The sequence below is a fragment of the Lithobates pipiens genome, unplaced genomic scaffold, assembly GCF_037356315.1.
Source record: "Lithobates pipiens isolate NorthernLeopardFrog02 unplaced genomic scaffold, aLitPip1_a1.2 Scaffold_3, whole genome shotgun sequence".
NCBI classification, from domain to species: Eukaryota; Metazoa; Chordata; class Amphibia; order Anura; family Ranidae; genus Lithobates; species Lithobates pipiens.
Genome location: NW_027507790.1, coordinates 203707213 through 203726977, shown reverse-complemented (window position 1 = coordinate 203726977; position 19765 = coordinate 203707213). Strand labels below are relative to the sequence as shown.

General features: G+C 45.7%; 1 protein-coding gene and 7 non-coding genes across 9 annotated transcripts in view; all 8 read right to left on the bottom strand.

The window, feature by feature from the left end:
- SLC38A9 (solute carrier family 38 member 9) overlaps positions 1–19765 on the bottom strand; it is a 252387-nt gene that overhangs the window by 162777 nt on the left and 69845 nt on the right. The gene's annotated exons all lie outside the window — the stretch shown is intronic.
- On the bottom strand, positions 1002–1165 carry LOC143941411 (U1 spliceosomal RNA). The gene has a single exon (XR_013264108.1). It is a non-coding gene; the product is annotated as a U1 spliceosomal RNA (small nuclear RNA).
- LOC143941399 (U1 spliceosomal RNA) lies at positions 3960–4123 on the bottom strand. Its single transcript, XR_013264097.1, has one exon. It is a non-coding gene; the product is annotated as a U1 spliceosomal RNA (small nuclear RNA).
- LOC143941387 (U1 spliceosomal RNA) lies at positions 6913–7076 on the bottom strand. The gene has a single exon (XR_013264086.1). It is a non-coding gene; the product is annotated as a U1 spliceosomal RNA (small nuclear RNA).
- LOC143941376 (U1 spliceosomal RNA) lies at positions 9870–10033 on the bottom strand. Its single transcript, XR_013264075.1, has one exon. It is a non-coding gene; the product is annotated as a U1 spliceosomal RNA (small nuclear RNA).
- Positions 12828–12991, bottom strand: LOC143941364 (U1 spliceosomal RNA). The gene has a single exon (XR_013264064.1). It is a non-coding gene; the product is annotated as a U1 spliceosomal RNA (small nuclear RNA).
- On the bottom strand, positions 15780–15943 carry LOC143941351 (U1 spliceosomal RNA). Its single transcript, XR_013264053.1, has one exon. It is a non-coding gene; the product is annotated as a U1 spliceosomal RNA (small nuclear RNA).
- On the bottom strand, positions 18739–18902 carry LOC143941339 (U1 spliceosomal RNA). Its single transcript, XR_013264042.1, has one exon. It is a non-coding gene; the product is annotated as a U1 spliceosomal RNA (small nuclear RNA).

The following is a 19765-nucleotide window of genomic DNA, read 5'->3' as shown; positions in this document are numbered from 1 at the left end:
AACAAAGAGTCCTGGGAGTAATGGTTTAGCCCCCACAGAGCCCCCGATTTCATCATCATCGAGTCTGTCTGGGATTAGAGGAAAAGAAAAGAGGGAAGGATGTGAGGCAGCCTACATCCACAGAAGATCTGGGGTTGGTTCTTCAAGATGTTTGGAACAACCTGTCTGCCGAGTTCCTTCGAAAACTGTGTGCACAAGCGTACCTAGAAACAATTATGCCGTATTGAAGGCAAAAGGGTGGCGACACCAAATACCGATTTGATTTGGATTTCTCTTCTGTTCATTGACTTTCCATTTTGTTAATTGATAAAAAACTATTAACACTTCTATTTCTGAAAGCATTCTTAATCGACAGCATTTTTTCACACCTGCCTAAAACGTTTGCACAGTAGTGTATTCGGAGGGAGGGGAATAAAAATAAATAAACAAAATAAATTAAAAAAAAAAAGCAAAAAACACAAAAAAGGACGCCGAGTGCCATCTCTCCAACACCCGTACATTCCTGAAGTCCAGCAGGGTAGAAATGGTTGGAGGAACCTGTCCTATTTTCTATGTTCCCCCCTAAAGAGTAAAACTTGTGTGATGAGTTTCTTCGGTTTGTGAGTCCAAGGCCATGATTGGGAATGATCTGGAGAGGCAGGCGGGAGGTGAAAAGTAGTTGTGGAGGCAAGAGTGTCAAAGGTAGAGAAAGAGACCCTATATGCTAAATGCAGGGGGATGAACAGGCAAGTGCAAAAGAGGACCATGTTTGGCAGCGATCAGCTTTTAAGCATTGCTGTTTACAGAGTGGAATGGCGTAGGGGCCTGTAGCACATACGAGTAGCCAGGGAAATCTGTACATAGGCAAAGCAATTGTGTAAAAACTGTGGCGCGCGGGCAAGCTACGTAGCGCGCTTGTGTAAACGGGAGAAGGCTGTCTATAAAAACACTGGGAAACAGCCGAGATGTTGACAAGCACAAAAATAGGTGTTTCTTTGAAAGCTGTTTTTAACCAAGATGATCAGGGGAAAGCGCGAACGCAGTCCCCCACTACCACAAATTATGCAGTCGAGTTTCCTGCATTTGAGGAAATCGCAGGGGTCAGCACAGCCGGAGTGCAATGGCCGAGCCTCGCCCTGGGAGAACCACCTTCATGATCATGGTATCTCCCCTGCCAGGTAAGTATGAGTTGGAATTGACCAGCTAGTGCTCCCCGGTCGGGGCACGCCTCCACCAAGTTATGGAAGCTTCCTGGACGTGGGACAAACTAGCCTTCCTCAGCGTTACACCACAAGCCAGCCATATCCCCCTAAAACAGTTAAGAGTCGTTAATCTGCCCCTAATAGATAAAATGTCCCCCAAATGTCTGGATTCTATGAAAAGGAATCTGAAAAACCAAACATTCCCAGCGTACACTGCAGCAGCACATAATTTTGCATACGGGGAGGGCCCTTAAGCACCCAGCCACAGCGTAGCGTCCCTCCACTAAACAAAGCCCGTAGCCTATTGCATATCAAAGGGCGCCGACGCTACACTGTTCACAAGCCTGTCTGCTCTAACTCACTCGCTGACCTACTCACGAGTCAGGATGTTAACTCTCACTTGTGTCAGTATGAAATGGCTGAACGCTTGTAAAAAAAACACAGTAAGAACTCAAGGCAAACAACTAAGCGCGCAGCTAAAATTCATCAGTGTGAACAGTTACATCTGCCAAAAACATTTTGAATTCCCTGCACCCTTCAACCTCTGCGACGATGCCTAAAGGCAGCTCTGAGCAAAAGTTTCAGGCAGGTGTGAAGAAATACTGCAAAGTAAGAATGCTTTTACATTTTATCGTTTTTTTGGTTTTGTTTTTTGTTTTGTTTTTTTTCATCAATTCTCAAAGTCAGAGAACAGAAGAAAAATCTACATCAAATCAATGTTTGGCGTGACTACCTTTTGGCTTCAAACCGGCATCGATTTTTACTCTTGCACAAAGTCAGGGATTTTGTAGGATTAGAGTCAGGCGTGTGATTAAACAAATTATACCAAAGCAGGGGCAAATGATCCTTAACATATATGTAGGCTGAAACACAGTCATTAACGGACACAGAAACAGCTGCGTAGGAGGCTTAAAACTGGGTGAAGCACAGCTAAAGTCTGCCACTAAGGTGAGGTTGTAGAAGATAGTTTCCAGTCCCAAGCCTTACACCATGGCAAGACTGAGCACAGAAACAAAGTCACAAGGTAGTTTGACTGCATCAGCAAAGTCACTCCCTGGCAAAGATTTCAAAGCAGACTGGGGTTTTAAGGTGCGCCGGTCAAGCTCTTTTAAAGGAGCGAAAAGAAAACGGGCAACGTTGAGGATCGGAGACGCAGTGTTCGGCCGAGGAAACCTATTGCAGCAGATGAAAAACACATCATATGTTTACTTTCCTTCGACATCGGAAAAAGTCCAGCACTGCCATCAGCACACGGAACTGGTGGAATCCAGTTGGACCCAGGTATACCCATTTACTGTCCGCAGAAGTCTGGCCAGAGGCGGCCTTCATGGAAGAATTGCAGCCAAACAGCCATACCTCCGATGTGGAAACAAGTCTCCGCCACTCAACTATGCACGAAAACATAGTAACTGGGGTACAGAAAAATGCCAGCGGGTCCTCTCGACTGAGGGGTCAAACTTTGAAGTATTAGGCTGTTGCAGGAGGCAGTTTGTTTGCAGAAGGGCTGGAGATCAGGACAAAAATGAGTGTCTGCGGGCAACCGTGAAGCATTGCGGAGGTTCCCTACAAGTCTGGGGTTGCTTGCATTTCAGCAAATGGAGTGGGAGATTTGGTGAGGATCAATGGTGTCGACGATGCGAAGGTATACGGGCAGATATTTATCCATCGTGCCATACCATCAGGGAAGCGTGTGATTGGCCCCAAATTTACTCTGCAGCAGGACAATGACCTCAAACATACAGCCAATGTCATTAAGAACGATCTTCAGCATAAAGAACAACAAAGAGTCCTGGGAGTAATGGTTTAGCCCCCACAGAGCCCCCGATTTCATCATCATCGAGTCTGTCTGGGATTAGAGGAAAAGAAAAGAGGGAAGGATGTGAGGCAGCCTACATCCACAGAAGATCTGGGGTTGGTTCTCCAAGATGTTTGGAACAACCTGTCTGCCGAGTTCCTTCGAAAACTGTGTGCACAAGCGTACCTAGAAACAATTATGCCGTATTGAAGGCAAAAGGGTGGCGACACCAAATACCGATTTGATTTGGATTTCTCTTCTGTTCATTGACTTTCCATTTTGTTAATTGATAAAAAACTATTAACACTTCTATTTCTGAAAGCATTCTTAATCAACAGCATTTTTTCACACCTGCCTAAAACGTTTGCACAGTAGTGTATTCGGAGGGAGGGGAATAAAAATAAATAAACAAAATAAATAAAAAAAAAAAGCAAAAAACACAAAAAAGGACGCCGAGTGCCATCTCTCCAACACCCGTACATTCCTGAAGTCCAGCAGGGTAGAAATGGTTGGAGGAACCTGTCCTATTTTCTATGTTCCCCCCTAAAGAGTAAAACTTGTGTGATGAGTTTCTTCGGTTTGTGAGTCCAAGGCCATGATTGAGAATGATCTGGAGAGGCAGGCGGGAGGTGAAAAGTAGTTGTGGAGGCAAGAGTGTCAAAGGTAGAGAAAGAGACCCTATATGCTAAATGCAGGGGGATAAACAGGCAAGTGCAAAAGAGGACCATGTTTGGCAGCGATCAGCTTTTAAGCATTGCTGTTTACAGAGTGGAATGGCGTAGGGGCCTGTAGCACATACGAGTAGCCAGGGAAATCTGTACATAGGCAAAGCAATTGTGTAAAAACTGTGGCGCGCGGGCAAGCTACGTAGCGCGCTTGTGTAAACGGGAGAAGGCTGTCTATAAAAACACTGGGAAACAGCCGAGATGTTGACAAGCACAAAAATAGGTGTTTTTTTGAAAGCTGTTTTTAACCAAGATGATCAGGGGAAAGCGCGAACGCAGTCCCCCACTACCACAAATTATGCAGTCGAGTTTCCTGCATTTGAGGAAATCGCAGGGGTCAGCACAGCCGGAGTGCAATGGCCGAGCCTCGCCCTGGGAGAACCACCTTCATGATCATGGTATCTCCCCTGCCAGGTAAGTATGAGTTGGAATTGACCAGCTAGTGCTCCCCGGTCGGGGCACGCCTCCACCAAGTTATGGAAGCTTCCTGGACGTGGGACAAACTAGCCTTCCTCAGCGTTACACCACAAGCCAGCCATATCCCCCTAAAACAGTTAAGAGTCGTTAATCTGCCCCTAATAGATAAAATGTCCCCCAAATGTCTGGATTCTATGAAAAGGAATCTGAAAAACCAAACATTCCCAGCGTACACTGCAGCAGCACATAATTTTGCATACGGGGAGGGCCCTTAAGCACCCAGCCACAGCGTAGCATCCCTCCACTAAACAAAGCCTGTAGCCTATTGCATATCAAAGGGCGCCGACGCTACACTGTTCACAAGCCTGTCTGCTCTAACTCACTCGCTGACCTACTCACGAGTCAGGATGTTAACTCTCACTTGTGTCAGTATGAAATGGCTGAACGCTTGTAAAAAAAACACAGTAAGAACTCAAGGCAAACAACTAAGCGCGCAGCTAAAATTCATCAGTGTGAACAGTTACATCTGCCAAAAACATTTTGAATTCCCTGCACCCTTCAACCTCTGCGACGATGCCTAAAGGCAGCTCTGAGCAAAAGTTTCAGGCAGGTGTGAAGAAATACTGCAAAGTAAGAATGCTTTTACATTTTATCGTTTTTTTGGTTTTGTTTTTTGTTTTGTTTTTTTTCATCAATTCTCAAAGTCAGAGAACAGAAGAAAAATCTACATCAAATCAATGTTTGGCGTGACTACCTTTTGGCTTCAAACCGGCATCGATTTTTACTCTTGCACAAAGTCAGGGATTTTGTAGGATTAGAGTCAGGTGTGTGATTAACCAAATTATACCAAAGCAGGGGCAAATGATCCTTAACATATATGTAGGCTGAAACACAGTCATTAACGGACACAGAAACAGCTGCGTAGGAGGCTTAAAACTGGGTGAAGCACAGCTAAAGTCTGCCACTAAGGTGAGGTTGTAGAAGATAGTTTCCAGTCCCAAGCCTTACACCATGGCAAGACTGAGCACAGAAACAAAGTCACAAGGTAGTTTGACTGCATCAGCAAAGTCACTCCCTGGCAAAGATTTCAAAGCAGACTGGGGTTTTAAGGTGCGCCGGTCAAGCTCTTTTAAAGGAGCGAAAAGAAAACGGGCAACGTTGAGGATCGGAGACGCAGTGTTCGGCCGAGGAAACCTATTGCAGCAGATGAAAAACACATCATATGTTTACTTTCCTTCGACATCGGAAAAAGTCCAGCACTGCCATCAGCACACGGAACTGGTGGAATCCAGTTGGACCCAGGTATACCCATTTACTGTCCGCAGAAGTCTGGCCAGAGGCGGCCTTCATGGAAGAATTGCAGCCAAACAGCCATACCTCCGATGTGGAAACAAGTCTCCGCCACTCAACTATGCACGAAAACATAGTAACTGGGGTGCAGAAAAATGCCAGCGGGTCCTCTCGACTGAGGGGTCAAACTTTGAAGTATTAGGCTGTTGCAGGAGGCAGTTTGTTTGCAGAAGGGCTGGAGAGCGGTACAAAAATGAGTGTCTGCGAGCAACCGTGAAGCATTGCGGAGGTTCCCTACAAGTCTGGGGTTGCTTGCATTTCAGCAAATGGAGTGGGAGATTTGGTGAGGATCAATGGTGTCGACGATGCGAAGGTATACGGGCAGATATTTATCCATTGTGCCATACCATCAGGGAAGCGTGTGATTGGCCCCAAATTTACTCTGCAGCAGGACAATGACCTCAAACATACAGCCAAAGTCATTAAGAACGATCTTCAGCGTAAAGAACAACAAAGAGTCCTGGGAGTAATGGTTTAGCCCCCACAGAGCCCCCGATTTCATCATCATCGAGTCTGTCTGGGATTAGAGGAAAAGAAAAGAGGGAAGGATGTGAGGCAGCCTACATCCACAGAAGATCTGGGGTTGGTTCTCCAAGATGTTTGGAACAACCTGTCTGCCGAGTTCCTTTGAAAACTGTGTGCACAAGCGTACCTAGAAACAATTATGCCGTATTGAAGGCAAAAGGGTGGCGACACCAAATACCGATTTGATTTGGATTTCTCTTCTGTTCATTGACTTTCCATTTTGTTAATTGATAAAAAACTATTAACACTTCTATTTCTGAAAGCATTCTTAATCGACAGCATTTTTTCACACCTGCCTAAAACGTTTGCACAGTAGTGTATTCGGAGGGAGGGGAATAAAAATAAACAAAATAAATAAAAAAAAAAGCAAAAAACACAAAAAAGGACGCCGAGTGCCATCTCTCCAACACCCGTACATTCCTGAAGTCCAGCAGGGTAGAAATGGTTGGAGGAACCTGTCCTATTTTCTATGTTCCCCCCTAAAGAGTAAAACTTGTGTGATGAGTTTCTTCGGTTTGTGAGTCCAAGGCCATGATTGGGAATGATCTGGAGAAGCAGGCGGGAGGTGAAAAGTAGTTGTGGAGGCAAGAGTGTCAAAGGTAGAGAAAGAGACCCTATATGCTAAATGCAGGGGGATGAACAGGCAAGTCCAAAAGAGGACCATGTTTGGCAGCGATCAGCTTTTAAGCATTGCTGTTTACAGAGTGGAATGGCGTAGGGGCCTGTAGCACATACGAGTAGCCAGGGAAATCTGTACATAGGCAAAGCAATTGTGTAAAAACTGTGGCGCGCGGGCAAGCTACGTAGCGCGCTTGTGTAAACGGGAGAAGGCTGTCTATAAAAACACTGGGAAACAGCCGAGATGTTGACAAGCACAAAAATAGGTGTTCTTTTGAAAGCTGTTTTTAACCAAGATGATCAGGGGAAAGCGCGAACGCAGTCCCCCACTACCACAAATTATGCAGTCGAGTTTCCTGCATTTGAGGAAATCGCAGGGGTCAGCACAGCCGGAGTGCAATGGCCGAGCCTCGCCCTGGGAGAACCACCTTCATGATCATGGTATCTCCCCTGCCAGGTAAGTATGAGTTGGAATTGACCAGCTAGTGCTCCCCGGTCGGGGCACGCCTCCACCAAGTTATGGAAGCTTCCTGGACGTGGGACAAACTAGCCTTCCTCAGCGTTACACCACAAGCCAGCCATATCCCCCTAAAACAGTTAAGAGTCGTTAATCTGCCCCTAATAGATAAAATGTCCCCCAAATGTCTGGATTCTATGAAAAGGAATCTGAAAAACCAAACATTCCCAGCGTACACTGCAGCAGCACATCATTTTGCATACGGGGAGGGCCCTTAAGCACCCAGCCACAGCGTAGCGTCCCTCCACTAAACAAAGCCCGTAGCCTATTGCATATCAAAGGGCGCCGACGCTACACTGTTCACAAGCCTGTCTGCTCTAACTCACTCGCTGACCTACTCACGAGTCAGGATGTTAACTCTCACTTGTGTCAGTATGAAATGGCTGAACGCTTGTAAAAAAAACACAGTAAGAACTCAAGGCAAACAACTAAGCGCGCAGCTAAAATTCATCAGTGTGAACAGTTACATCTGCCAAAAACATTTTGAATTCCCTGCACCCTTCAACCTCTGCGACGATGCCTAAAGGCAGCTCTGAGCAAAAGTTTCAGGCAGGTGTGAAGAAATACTGCAAAGTAAGAATGCTTTTACATTTTATCGTTTTTTGGTTTTGTTTTTTGTTTTGTTTTTTTTCATCAATTCTCAAAGTCAGAGAACAGAAGAAAAATCTACATCAAATCAATGTTTGGCGTGACTACCTTTTGGCTTCAAACCGGCATCGATTTTTACTCTTGCACAAAGTCAGGGATTTTGTAGGATTAGAGTCAGGCGTGTGATTAACCAAATTATACCAAAGCAGGGGCAAATGATCCTTAACATATATGTAGGCTGAAACACAGTCATTAACGGACACAGAAACAGCTGCGTAGGAGGCTTAAAACTGGGTGAAGCACAGCTAAAGTCTGCCACTAAGGTGAGGTTGTAGAAGATAGTTTCCAGTCCCAAGCCTTACACCATGGCAAGACTGAGCACAGAAACAAAGTCACAAGGTAGTTTGACTGCATCAGCAAAGTCACTCCCTGGCAAAGATTTCAAAGCAGACTGGGGTTTTAAGGTGCGCCGGTCAAGCTCTTTTAAAGGAGCGAAAAGAAAACGGGCAACGTTGAGGATCGGAGACGCAGTGTTCGGCCGAGGAAACCTATTGCAGCAGATGAAAAACACATCATATGTTTACTTTCCTTCGACATCGGAAAAAGTCCAGCACTGCCATCAGCACACGGAACTGGTGGAATCCAGTTGGACCCAGGTATACCCATTTACTGTCCGCAGAAGTCTGGCCAGAGGCGGCCTTCATGGAAGAATTGCAGCCAAACAGCCATACCTCCGATGTGGAAACAAGTCTCCGCCACTCAACTATGCACGAAAACATAGTAACTGGGGTACAGAAAAATGCCAGCGGGTCCTCTCGACTGAGGGGTCAAACTTTGAAGTATTAGGCTGTTGCAGGAGGCAGTTTGTTTGCAGAAGGGCTGGAGATCAGGACAAAAATGAGTGTCTGCGGGCAACCGTGAAGCATTGCGGAGGTTCCCTACAAGTCTGGGGTTGCTTGCATTTCAGCAAATGGAGTGGGAGATTTGGTGAGGATCAATGGTGTCGACGATGCGAAGGTATACGGGCAGATATTTATCCATCGTGCCATACCATCAGGGAAGCGTGTGATTGGCCCCAAATTTACTCTGCAGCAGGACAATGACCTCAAACATACAGCCAATGTCATTAAGAACGATCTTCAGCATAAAGAACAACAAAGAGTCCTGGGAGTAATGGTTTAGCCCCCACAGAGCCCCCGATTTCATCATCATCGAGTCTGTCTGGGATTAGAGGAAAAGAAAAGAGGGAAGGATGTGAGGCAGCCTACATCCACAGAAGATCTGGGGTTGGTTCTCCAAGATGTTTGGAACAACCTGTCTGCCGAGTTCCTTCGAAAACTGTGTGCACAAGCGTACCTAGAAACAATTATGCCGTATTGAAGGCAAAAGGGTGGCGACACCAAATACCGATTTGATTTGGATTTCTCTTCTGTTCATTGACTTTCCATTTTGTTAATTGATAAAAAACTATTAACACTTCTATTTCTGAAAGCATTCTTAATCGACAGCATTTTTTCACACCTGCCTAAAACGTTTGCACAGTAGTGTATTCGGAGGGAGGGGAATAAAAATAAATAAACAAAATAAATAAAAAAAAAAAGCAAAAAACACAAAAAAGGACGCCGAGTGCCATCTCTCCAACACCCGTACATTCCTGAAGTCCAGCAGGGTAGAAATGGTTGGAGGAACCTGTCCTATTTTCTATGTTCCCCCCTAAAGAGTAAAACTTGTGTGATGAGTTTCTTCGGTTTGTGAGTCCAAGGCCATGATTGAGAATGATCTGGAGAGGCAGGCGGGAGGTGAAAAGTAGTTGTGGAGGCAAGAGTGTCAAAGGTAGAGAAAGAGACCCTATATGCTAAATGCAGGGGGATAAACAGGCAAGTGCAAAAGAGGACCATGTTTGGCAGCGATCAGCTTTTAAGCATTGCTGTTTACAGAGTGGAATGGCGTAGGGGCCTGTAGCACATACGAGTAGCCAGGGAAATCTGTACATAGGCAAAGCAATTGTGTAAAAACTGTGGCGCGCGGGCAAGCTACGTAGCGCGCTTGTGTAAACGGGAGAAGGCTGTCTATAAAAACACTGGGAAACAGCCGAGATGTTGACAAGCACAAAAATAGGTGTTTTTTTGAAAGCTGTTTTTAACCAAGATGATCAGGGGAAAGCGCGAACGCAGTCCCCCACTACCACAAATTATGCAGTCGAGTTTCCTGCATTTGAGGAAATCGCAGGGGTCAGCACAGCCGGAGTGCAATGGCCGAGCCTCGCCCTGGGAGAACCACCTTCATGATCATGGTATCTCCCCTGCCAGGTAAGTATGAGTTGGAATTGACCAGCTAGTGCTCCCCGGTCGGGGCACGCCTCCACCAAGTTATGGAAGCTTCCTGGACGTGGGACAAACTAGCCTTCCTCAGCGTTACACCACAAGCCAGCCATATCCCCCTAAAACAGTTAAGAGTCGTTAATCTGCCCCTAATAGATAAAATGTCCCCCAAATGTCTGGATTCTATGAAAAGGAATCTGAAAAACCAAACATTCCCAGCGTACACTGCAGCAGCACATAATTTTGCATACGGGGAGGGCCCTTAAGCACCCAGCCACAGCGTAGCATCCCTCCACTAAACAAAGCCTGTAGCCTATTGCATATCAAAGGGCGCCGACGCTACACTGTTCACAAGCCTGTCTGCTCTAACTCACTCGCTGACCTACTCACGAGTCAGGATGTTAACTCTCACTTGTGTCAGTATGAAATGGCTGAACGCTTGTAAAAAAAACACAGTAAGAACTCAAGGCAAACAACTAAGCGCGCAGCTAAAATTCATCAGTGTGAACAGTTACATCTGCCAAAAACATTTTGAATTCCCTGCACCCTTCAACCTCTGCGACGATGCCTAAAGGCAGCTCTGAGCAAAAGTTTCAGGCAGGTGTGAAGAAATACTGCAAAGTAAGAATGCTTTTACATTTTATCGTTTTTTTGGTTTTGTTTTTTGTTTTGTTTTTTTTCATCAATTCTCAAAGTCAGAGAACAGAAGAAAAATCTACATCAAATCAATGTTTGGCGTGACTACCTTTTGGCTTCAAACCGGCATCGATTTTTACTCTTGCACAAAGTCAGGGATTTTGTAGGATTAGAGTCAGGCGTGTGATTAACCAAATTATACCAAAGCAGGGGCAAATGATCCTTAACATATATGTAGGCTGAAACACAGTCATTAACGGACACAGAAACAGCTGCGTAGGAGGCTTAAAACTGGGTGAAGCACAGCTAAAGTCTGCCACTAAGGTGAGGTTGTAGAAGATAGTTTCCAGTCCCAAGCCTTACACCATGGCAAGACTGAGCACAGAAACAAAGTCACAAGGTAGTTTGACTGCATCAGCAAAGTCACTCCCTGGCAAAGATTTCAAAGCAGACTGGGGTTTTAAGGTGCGCCGGTCAAGCTCTTTTAAAGGAGCGAAAAGAAAACGGGCAACGTTGAGGATCGGAGACGCAGTGTTCGGCCGAGGAAACCTATTGCAGCAGATGAAAAACACATCATATGTTTACTTTCCTTCGACATCGGAAAAAGTCCAGCACTGCCATCAGCACACGGAACTGGTGGAATCCAGTTGGACCCAGGTATACCCATTTACTGTCCGCAGAAGTCTGGCCAGAGGCGGCCTTCATGGAAGAATTGCAGCCAAACAGCCATACCTCCGATGTGGAAACAAGTCTCCGCCACTCAACTATGCACGAAAACATAGTAACTGGGGTGCAGAAAAATGCCAGCGGGTCCTCTCGACTGAGGGGTCAAACTTTGAAGTATTAGGCTGTTGCAGGAGGCAGTTTGTTTGCAGAAGGGCTGGAGAGCGGTACAAAAATGAGTGTCTGCGAGCAACCGTGAAGCATTGCGGAGGTTCCCTACAAGTCTGGGGTTGCTTGCATTTCAGCAAATGGAGTGGGAGATTTGGTGAGGATCAATGGTGTCGACGATGCGAAGGTATACGGGCAGATATTTATCCATCGTGCCATACCATCAGGGAAGCGTGTGATTGGCCCCAAATTTACTCTGCAGCAGGACAATGACCTCAAACATACAGCCAAAGTCATTAAGAACGATCTTCAGCGTAAAGAACAACAAAGAGTCCTGGGAGTAATGGTTTAGCCCCCACAGAGCCCCCGATTTCATCATCATCGAGTCTGTCTGGGATTAGAGGAAAAGAAAAGAGGGAAGGATGTGAGGCAGCCTACATCCACAGAAGATCTGGGGTTGGTTCTCCAAGATGTTTGGAACAACCTGTCTGCCGAGTTCCTTTGAAAACTGTGTGCACAAGCGTACCTAGAAACAATTATGCCGTATTGAAGGCAAAAGGGTGGCGACACCAAATACCGATTTGATTTGGATTTCTCTTCTGTTCATTGACTTTCCATTTTGTTAATTGATAAAAAACTATTAACACTTCTATTTCTGAAAGCATTCTTAATCGACAGCATTTTTTCACACCTGCCTAAAACGTTTGCACAGTAGTGTATTCGGAGGGAGGGGAATAAAAATAAATAAACAAAATAAATTTTAAAAAAAGCAAAAAACACAAAAAAGGACGCCGAGTGCCATCTCTCCAACACCCGTACATTCCTGAAGTCCAGCAGGGTAGAAATGGTTGGAGGAACCTGTCCTATTTTCTATGTTCCCCCCCTAAAGAGTAAAACTTGTGTGATGAGTTTCTTCGGTTTGTGAGTCCAAGGCCATGATTGGGAATGATCTGGAGAGGCAGGCGGGAGGTGAAAAGTAGTTGTGGAGGCAAGAGTGTCAAAGGTAGAGAAAGAGACCCTATATGCTAAATGCAGGGGGATGAACAGGCAAGTCCAAAAGAGGACCATGTTTGGCAGCGATCAGCTTTTAAGCATTGCTGTTTACAGAGTGGAATGGCGTAGGGGCCTGTAGCACATACGAGTAGCCAGGGAAATCTGTACATAGGCAAAGCAATTGTGTAAAAACTGTGGCGCGCGGGCAAGCTACGTAGCGCGCTTGTGTAAACGGGAGAAGGCTGTCTATAAAAACACTGGGAAACAGCCGAGATGTTGACAAGCACAAAAATAGGTGTTTTTTTGAAAGCTGTTTTTAACCAAGATGATCAGGGGAAAGCGCGAACGCAGTCCCCCACTACCACAAATTATGCAGTCGAGTTTCCTGCATTTGAGGAAATCGCAGGGGTCAGCACAGCCGGAGTGCAATGGCCGAGCCTCGCCCTGGGAGAACCACCTTCATGATCATGGTATCTCCCCTGCCAGGTAAGTATGAGTTGGAATTGACCAGCTAGTGCTCCCCGGTCGGGGCACGCCTCCACCAAGTTATGGAAGCTTCCTGGACGTGGGACAAACTAGCCTTCCTCAGCGTTAGACCACAAGCCAGCCATATCCCCCTAAAACAGTTAAGAGTCGTTAATCTGCCCCTAATAGATAAAATGTCCCCCAAATGTCTGGATTCTATGAAAAGGAATCTGAAAAACCAAACATTCCCAGCGTACACTGCAGCAGCACATAATTTTGCATACGGGGAGGGCCCTTAAGCACCCAGCCACAGCGTAGCGTCCCTCCACTAAACAAAGCCCGTAGCCTATTGCATATCAAAGGGCGCCGACGCTACACTGTTCACAAGCCTGTCTGCTCTAACTCACTCGCTGACCTACTCACGAGTCAGGATGTTAACTCTCACTTGTGTCAGTATGAAATGGCTGAACGCTTGTAAAAAAAACACAGTAAGAACTCAAGGCAAACAACTAAGCGCGCAGCTAAAATTCATCAGTGTGAACAGTTACATCTGCCAAAAACATTTTGAATTCCCTGCACCCTTCAACCTCTGCGACGATGCCTAAAGGCAGCTCTGAGCAAAAGTTTCAGGCAGGTGTGAAGAAATACTGCAAAGTAAGAATGCTTTTACATTTTATCGTTTTTTGGTTTTGTTTTTTGTTTTGTTTTTTTTCATCAATTCTCAAAGTCAGAGAACAGAAGAAAAATCTACATCAAATCAATGTTTGGCGTGACTACCTTTTGGCTTCAAACCGGCATCGATTTTTACTCTTGCACAAAGTCAGGGATTTTGTAGGATTAGAGTCAGGCGTGTGATTAACCAAATTATACCAAAGCAGGGGCAAATGATCCTTAACATATATGTAGGCTGAAACACAGTCATTAACGGACACAGAAACAGCTGCGTAGGAGGCTTAAAACTGGGTGAAGCACAGCTAAAGTCTGCCACTAAGGTGAGGTTGTAGAAGATAGTTTCCAGTCCCAAGCCTTACACCATGGCAAGACTGAGCACAGAAACAAAGTCACAAGGTAGTTTGACTGCATCAGCAAAGTCACTCCCTGGCAAAGATTTCAAAGCAGACTGGGGTTTTAAGGTGCGCCGGTCAAGCTCTTTTAAAGGAGCGAAAAGAAAACGGGCAACGTTGAGGATCGGAGACGCAGTGTTCGGCCGAGGAAACCTATTGCAGCAGATGAAAAACACATCATATGTTTACTTTCCTTCGACATCGGAAAAAGTCCAGCACTGCCATCAGCACACGGAACTGGTGGAATCCAGTTGGACCCAGGTATACCCATTTACTGTCCGCAGAAGTCTGGCCAGAGGCGGCCTTCATGGAAGAATTGCAGCCAAACAGCCATACCTCCGATGTGGAAACAAGTCTCCGCCACTCAACTATGCACGAAAACATAGTAACCGGGGTGCAGAAAAATGCCAGCGGGTCCTCTCGACTGAGGGGTCAAACTTTGAAGTATTAGGCTGTTGCAGGAGGCAGTTTGTTTGCAGAAGGGCTGGAGAGCGGTACAAAAATGAGTGTCTGCGGGCAACCGTGAAGCATTGCGGAGGTTCCCTACAAGTCTGGGGTTGCTTGCATTTCAGCAAATGGAGTGGGAGATTTGGTGAGGATCAATGGTGTCGACGATGCGAAGGTATACGGGCAGATATTTATCCATCGTGCCATACCATCAGGGAAGCGTGTGATTTGCCCCAAATTTACTCTGCAGCAGGACAATGACCTCAAACATACAGCCAAAGTCATTAAGAACGATCTTCAGCGTAAAGAACAACAAAGAGTCCTGGGAGTAATGGTTTAGCCCCCACAGAGCCCCCGATTTCATCATCATCGAGTCTGTCTGGGATTAGAGGAAAAGAAAAGAGGGAAGGATGTGAGGCAGCCTACATCCACAGAAGATCTGGGGTTGGTTCTCCAAGATGTTTGGAACAACCTGTCTGCCGAGTTCCTTCGAAAACTGTGTGCACAAGCGTACCTAGAAACAATTATGCCGTATTGAAGGCAAAAGGGTGGCGACACCAAATACCGATTTGATTTGGATTTCTCTTCTGTTCATTGACTTTCCATTTTGTTAATTGATAAAAAACTATTAACACTTCTATTTCTGAAAGCATTCTTAATCGACAGCATTTTTTCACACCTGCCTAAAACGTTTGCACAGTAGTGTATTCGGAGGGAGGGGAATAAAAATAAACAAAATAAATAAAAAAAAAAGCAAAAAACACAAAAAAGGACGCCGAGTGCCATCTCTCCAACACCCGTACATTCCTGAAGTCCAGCAGGGTAGAAATGGTTGGAGGAACCTGTCCTATTTTCTATGTTCCCCCCTAAAGAGTAAAACTTGTGTGATGAGTTTCTTCGGTTTGTGAGTCCAAGGCCATGATTGGGAATGATCTGGAGAGGCAGGCGGGAGGTGAAAAGTAGTTGTGGAGGCAAGAGTGTCAAAGGTAGAGAAAGAGACCCTATATGCTAAATGCAGGGGGATGAACAGGCAAGTCCAAAAGAGGACCATGTTTGGCAGCGATCAGCTTTTAAGCATTGCTGTTTACAGAGTGGAATGGCATAGGGGCCTGTAGCACATACGAGTAGCCAGGGAAATCTGTACATAGGCAAAGCAATTGTGTAAAAACTGTGGCGCGCGGGCAAGCTACGTAGCGCGCTTGTGTAAACGGGAGAAGGCTGTCTATAAAAACACTGGGAAACAGCCGAGATGTTGACAAGCACAAAAATAGGTGTTTTTTTGAAAGCTGTTTTTAACCAAGATGATCAGGGGAAAGCGCGAACGCAGTCCCCCACTACCACAAATTATGCAGTCGAGTTTCCTGCATTTGAGGAAATCGCAGGGGTCAGCACAGCCGGAGTGCAATGGCCGAGCCTCGCCCTGGGAGAACCACCTTCATGATCATGGTATCTCCCCTGCCAGGTAAGTATGAGTTGGAATTGACCAGCTAGTGCTCCCCGGTCGGGGCACGCCTCCACCAAGTTATGGAAGCTTCCTGGACGTGGGACAAACTAGCCTTCCTCAGCGTTACACCACAAGCCAGCCATATCCCCCTAAAACAGTTAAGAGTCGTTAATCTGCCCCTAATAGATAAAATGTCCCCCAAATGTCTGGATTCTATGAAAAGGAATCTGAAAAACCAAACATTCCCAGCGTACACTGCAGCAGCACATAATTTTGCATACGGGGAGGGCCCTTAAGCACCCAGCCACAGCGTAGCGTCCCTCCACTAAACAAAGCCCGTAGCCTATTGCATATCAAAGGGCGCCGACGCTACACTGTTCACAAGCCTGTCTGCTCTAACTCACTCGCTGACCTACTCACGAGTCAGGATGTTAACTCTCACTTGTGTCAGTATGAAATGGCTGAACGCTTGTAAAAAAAACACAGTAAGAACTCAAGGCAAACAACTAAGCGCGCAGCTAAAATTCATCAGTGTGAACAGTTACATCTGCCAAAAACATTTTGAATTCCCTGCACCCTTCAACCTCTGCGACGATGCCTAAAGGCAGCTCTGAGCAAAAGTTTCAGGCAGGTGTGAAGAAATACTGCAAAGTAAGAATGCTTTTACATTTTATCGTTTTTTTGGTTTTGTTTTTTGTTTTGTTTTTTTTCATCAATTCTCAAAGTCAGAGAACAGAAGAAAAATCTACATCAAATCAATGTTTGGCGTGACTACCTTTTGGCTTCAAACCGGCATCAATTTTTACTCTTGCACAAAGTCAGGGATTTTGTAGGATTAGAGTCAGGCGTGTGATTAACCAAATTATACCAAAGCAGGGGCAAATGATCCTTAACATATATGTAGGCTGAAACACAGTCATTAACGGACACAGAAACAGCTGCGTAGGAGGCTTAAAACTGGGTGAAGCACAGCTAAAGTCTGCCACTAAGGTGAGGTTGTAGAAGATAGTTTCCAGTCCCAAGCCTTACACCATGGCAAGACTGAGCACAGAAACAAAGTCACAAGGTAGTTTGACTGCATCAGCAAAGTCACTCCCTGGCAAAGATTTCAAAGCAGACTGGGGTTTTAAGGTGCGCCGGTCAAGCTCTTTTAAAGGAGCGAAAAGAAAACGGGCAACATTGAGGATCGGAGACGCAGTGTTCGGCCGAGGAAACCTATTGCAGCAGATGAAAAACACATCATATGTTTACTTTCCTTCGACATCGGAAAAAGTCCAGCACTGCCATCAGCCCACGGAACTGGTGGAATCCAGTTGGACCCAGGTATACCCATTTACTGTCCGCAGAAGTCTGGCCAGAGGCGGCCTTCATGGAAGAATTGCAGCCAAACAGCCATACCTCCGATGTGGAAACAAGTCTCCGCCACTCAACTATGCACGAAAACATAGTAACTGGGGTACAGAAAAATGCCAGCGGGTCCTCTCGACTGAGGGGTCAAACTTTGAAGTATTAGGCTGTTGCAGGAGGCAGTTTGTTTGCAGAAGGGCTGGAGATCGGGACAAAAATGAGTGTCTGCGGGCAACCGTGAAGCATTGCGGAGGTTCCCTACAAGTCTGGGGTTGCTTGCATTTCAGCAAATGGAGTGGGAGATTTGGTGAGGATCAATGGTGTCGACGATGCGAAGGTATACGGGCAGATATTTATCCATCGTGCCATACCATCAGGGAAGCGTGTGATTGGCCCCAAATTTACTCTGCAGCAGGACAATGACCTCAAACATACAGCCAATGTCATTAAGAACGATCTTCAGCGTAAAGAACAACAAAGAGTCCTGGGAGTAATGGTTTAGCCCCCACAGAGCCCCCGATTTCATCATCATCGAGTCTGTCTGGGATTAGAGGAAAAGAAAAGAGGGAAGGATGTGAGGCAGCCTACATCCACAGAAGATCTGGGGTTGGTTCTTCAAGATGTTTGGAACAACCTGTCTGCCGAGTTCCTTCGAAAACTGTGTGCACAAGCGTACCTAGAAACAATTATGCCGTATTGAAGGCAAAAGGGTGGCGACACCAAATACCGATTTGATTTGGATTTCTCTTCTGTTCATTGACTTTCCATTTTGTTAATTGATAAAAAACTATTAACACTTCTATTTCTGAAAGCATTCTTAATCGACAGCATTTTTTCACACCTGCCTAAAACGTTTGCACAGTAGTGTATTCGGAGGGAGGGGAATAAAAATAAATAAACAAAATAAATTAAAAAAAAAAAGCAAAAAACACAAAAAAGGACGCCGAGTGCCATCTCTCCAACACCCGTACATTCCTGAAGTCCAGCAGGGTAGAAATGGTTGGAGGAACCTGTCCTATTTTCTATGTTCCCCCCTAAAGAGTAAAACTTGTGTGATGAGTTTCTTCGGTTTGTGAGTCCAAGGCCATGATTGGGAATGATCTGGAGAGGCAGGCGGGAGGTGAAAAGTAGTTGTGGAGGCAAGAGTGTCAAAGGTAGAGAAAGAGACCCTATATGCTAAATGCAGGGGGATGAACAGGCAAGTGCAAAAGAGGACCATGTTTGGCAGCGATCAGCTTTTAAGCATTGCTGTTTACAGAGTGGAATGGCGTAGGGGCCTGTAGCACATACGAGTAGCCAGGGAAATCTGTACATAGGCAAAGCAATTGTGTAAAAACTGTGGCGCGCGGGCAAGCTACGTAGCGCGCTTGTGTAAACGGGAGAAGGCTGTCTATAAAAACACTGGGAAACAGCCGAGATGTTGACAAGCACAAAAATAGGTGTTTCTTTGAAAGCTGTTTTTAACCAAGATGATCAGGGGAAAGCGCGAACGCAGTCCCCCACTACCACAAATTATGCAGTCGAGTTTCCTGCATTTGAGGAAATCGCAGGGGTCAGCACAGCCGGAGTGCAATGGCCGAGCCTCGCCCTGGGAGAACCACCTTCATGATCATGGTATCTCCCCTGCCAGGTAAGTATGAGTTGGAATTGACCAGCTAGTGCTCCCCGGTCGGGGCACGCCTCCACCAAGTTATGGAAGCTTCCTGGACGTGGGACAAACTAGCCTTCCTCAGCGTTACACCACAAGCCAGCCATATCCCCCTAAAACAGTTAAGAGTCGTTAATCTGCCCCTAATAGATAAAATGTCCCCCAAATGTCTGGATTCTATGAAAAGGAATCTGAAAAACCAAACATTCCCAGCGTACACTGCAGCAGCACATAATTTTGCATACGGGGAGGGCCCTTAAGCACCCAGCCACAGCGTAGCGTCCCTCCACTAAACAAAGCCCGTAGCCTATTGCATATCAAAGGGCGCCGACGCTACACTGTTCACAAGCCTGTCTGCTCTAACTCACTCGCTGACCTACTCACGAGTCAGGATGTTAACTCTCACTTGTGTCAGTATGAAATGGCTGAACGCTTGTAAAAAAAACACAGTAAGAACTCAAGGCAAACAACTAAGCGCGCAGCTAAAATTCATCAGTGTGAACAGTTACATCTGCCAAAAACATTTTGAATTCCCTGCACCCTTCAACCTCTGCGACGATGCCTAAAGGCAGCTCTGAGCAAAAGTTTCAGGCAGGTGTGAAGAAATACTGCAAAGTAAGAATGCTTTTACATTTTATCGTTTTTTTGGTTTTGTTTTTTGTTTTGTTTTTTTTCATCAATTCTCAAAGTCAGAGAACAGAAGAAAAATCTACATCAAATCAATGTTTGGCGTGACTACCTTTTGGCTTCAAACCGGCATCGATTTTTACTCTTGCACAAAGTCAGGGATTTTGTAGGATTAGAGTCAGGCGTGTGATTAAACAAATTATACCAAAGCAGGGGCAAATGATCC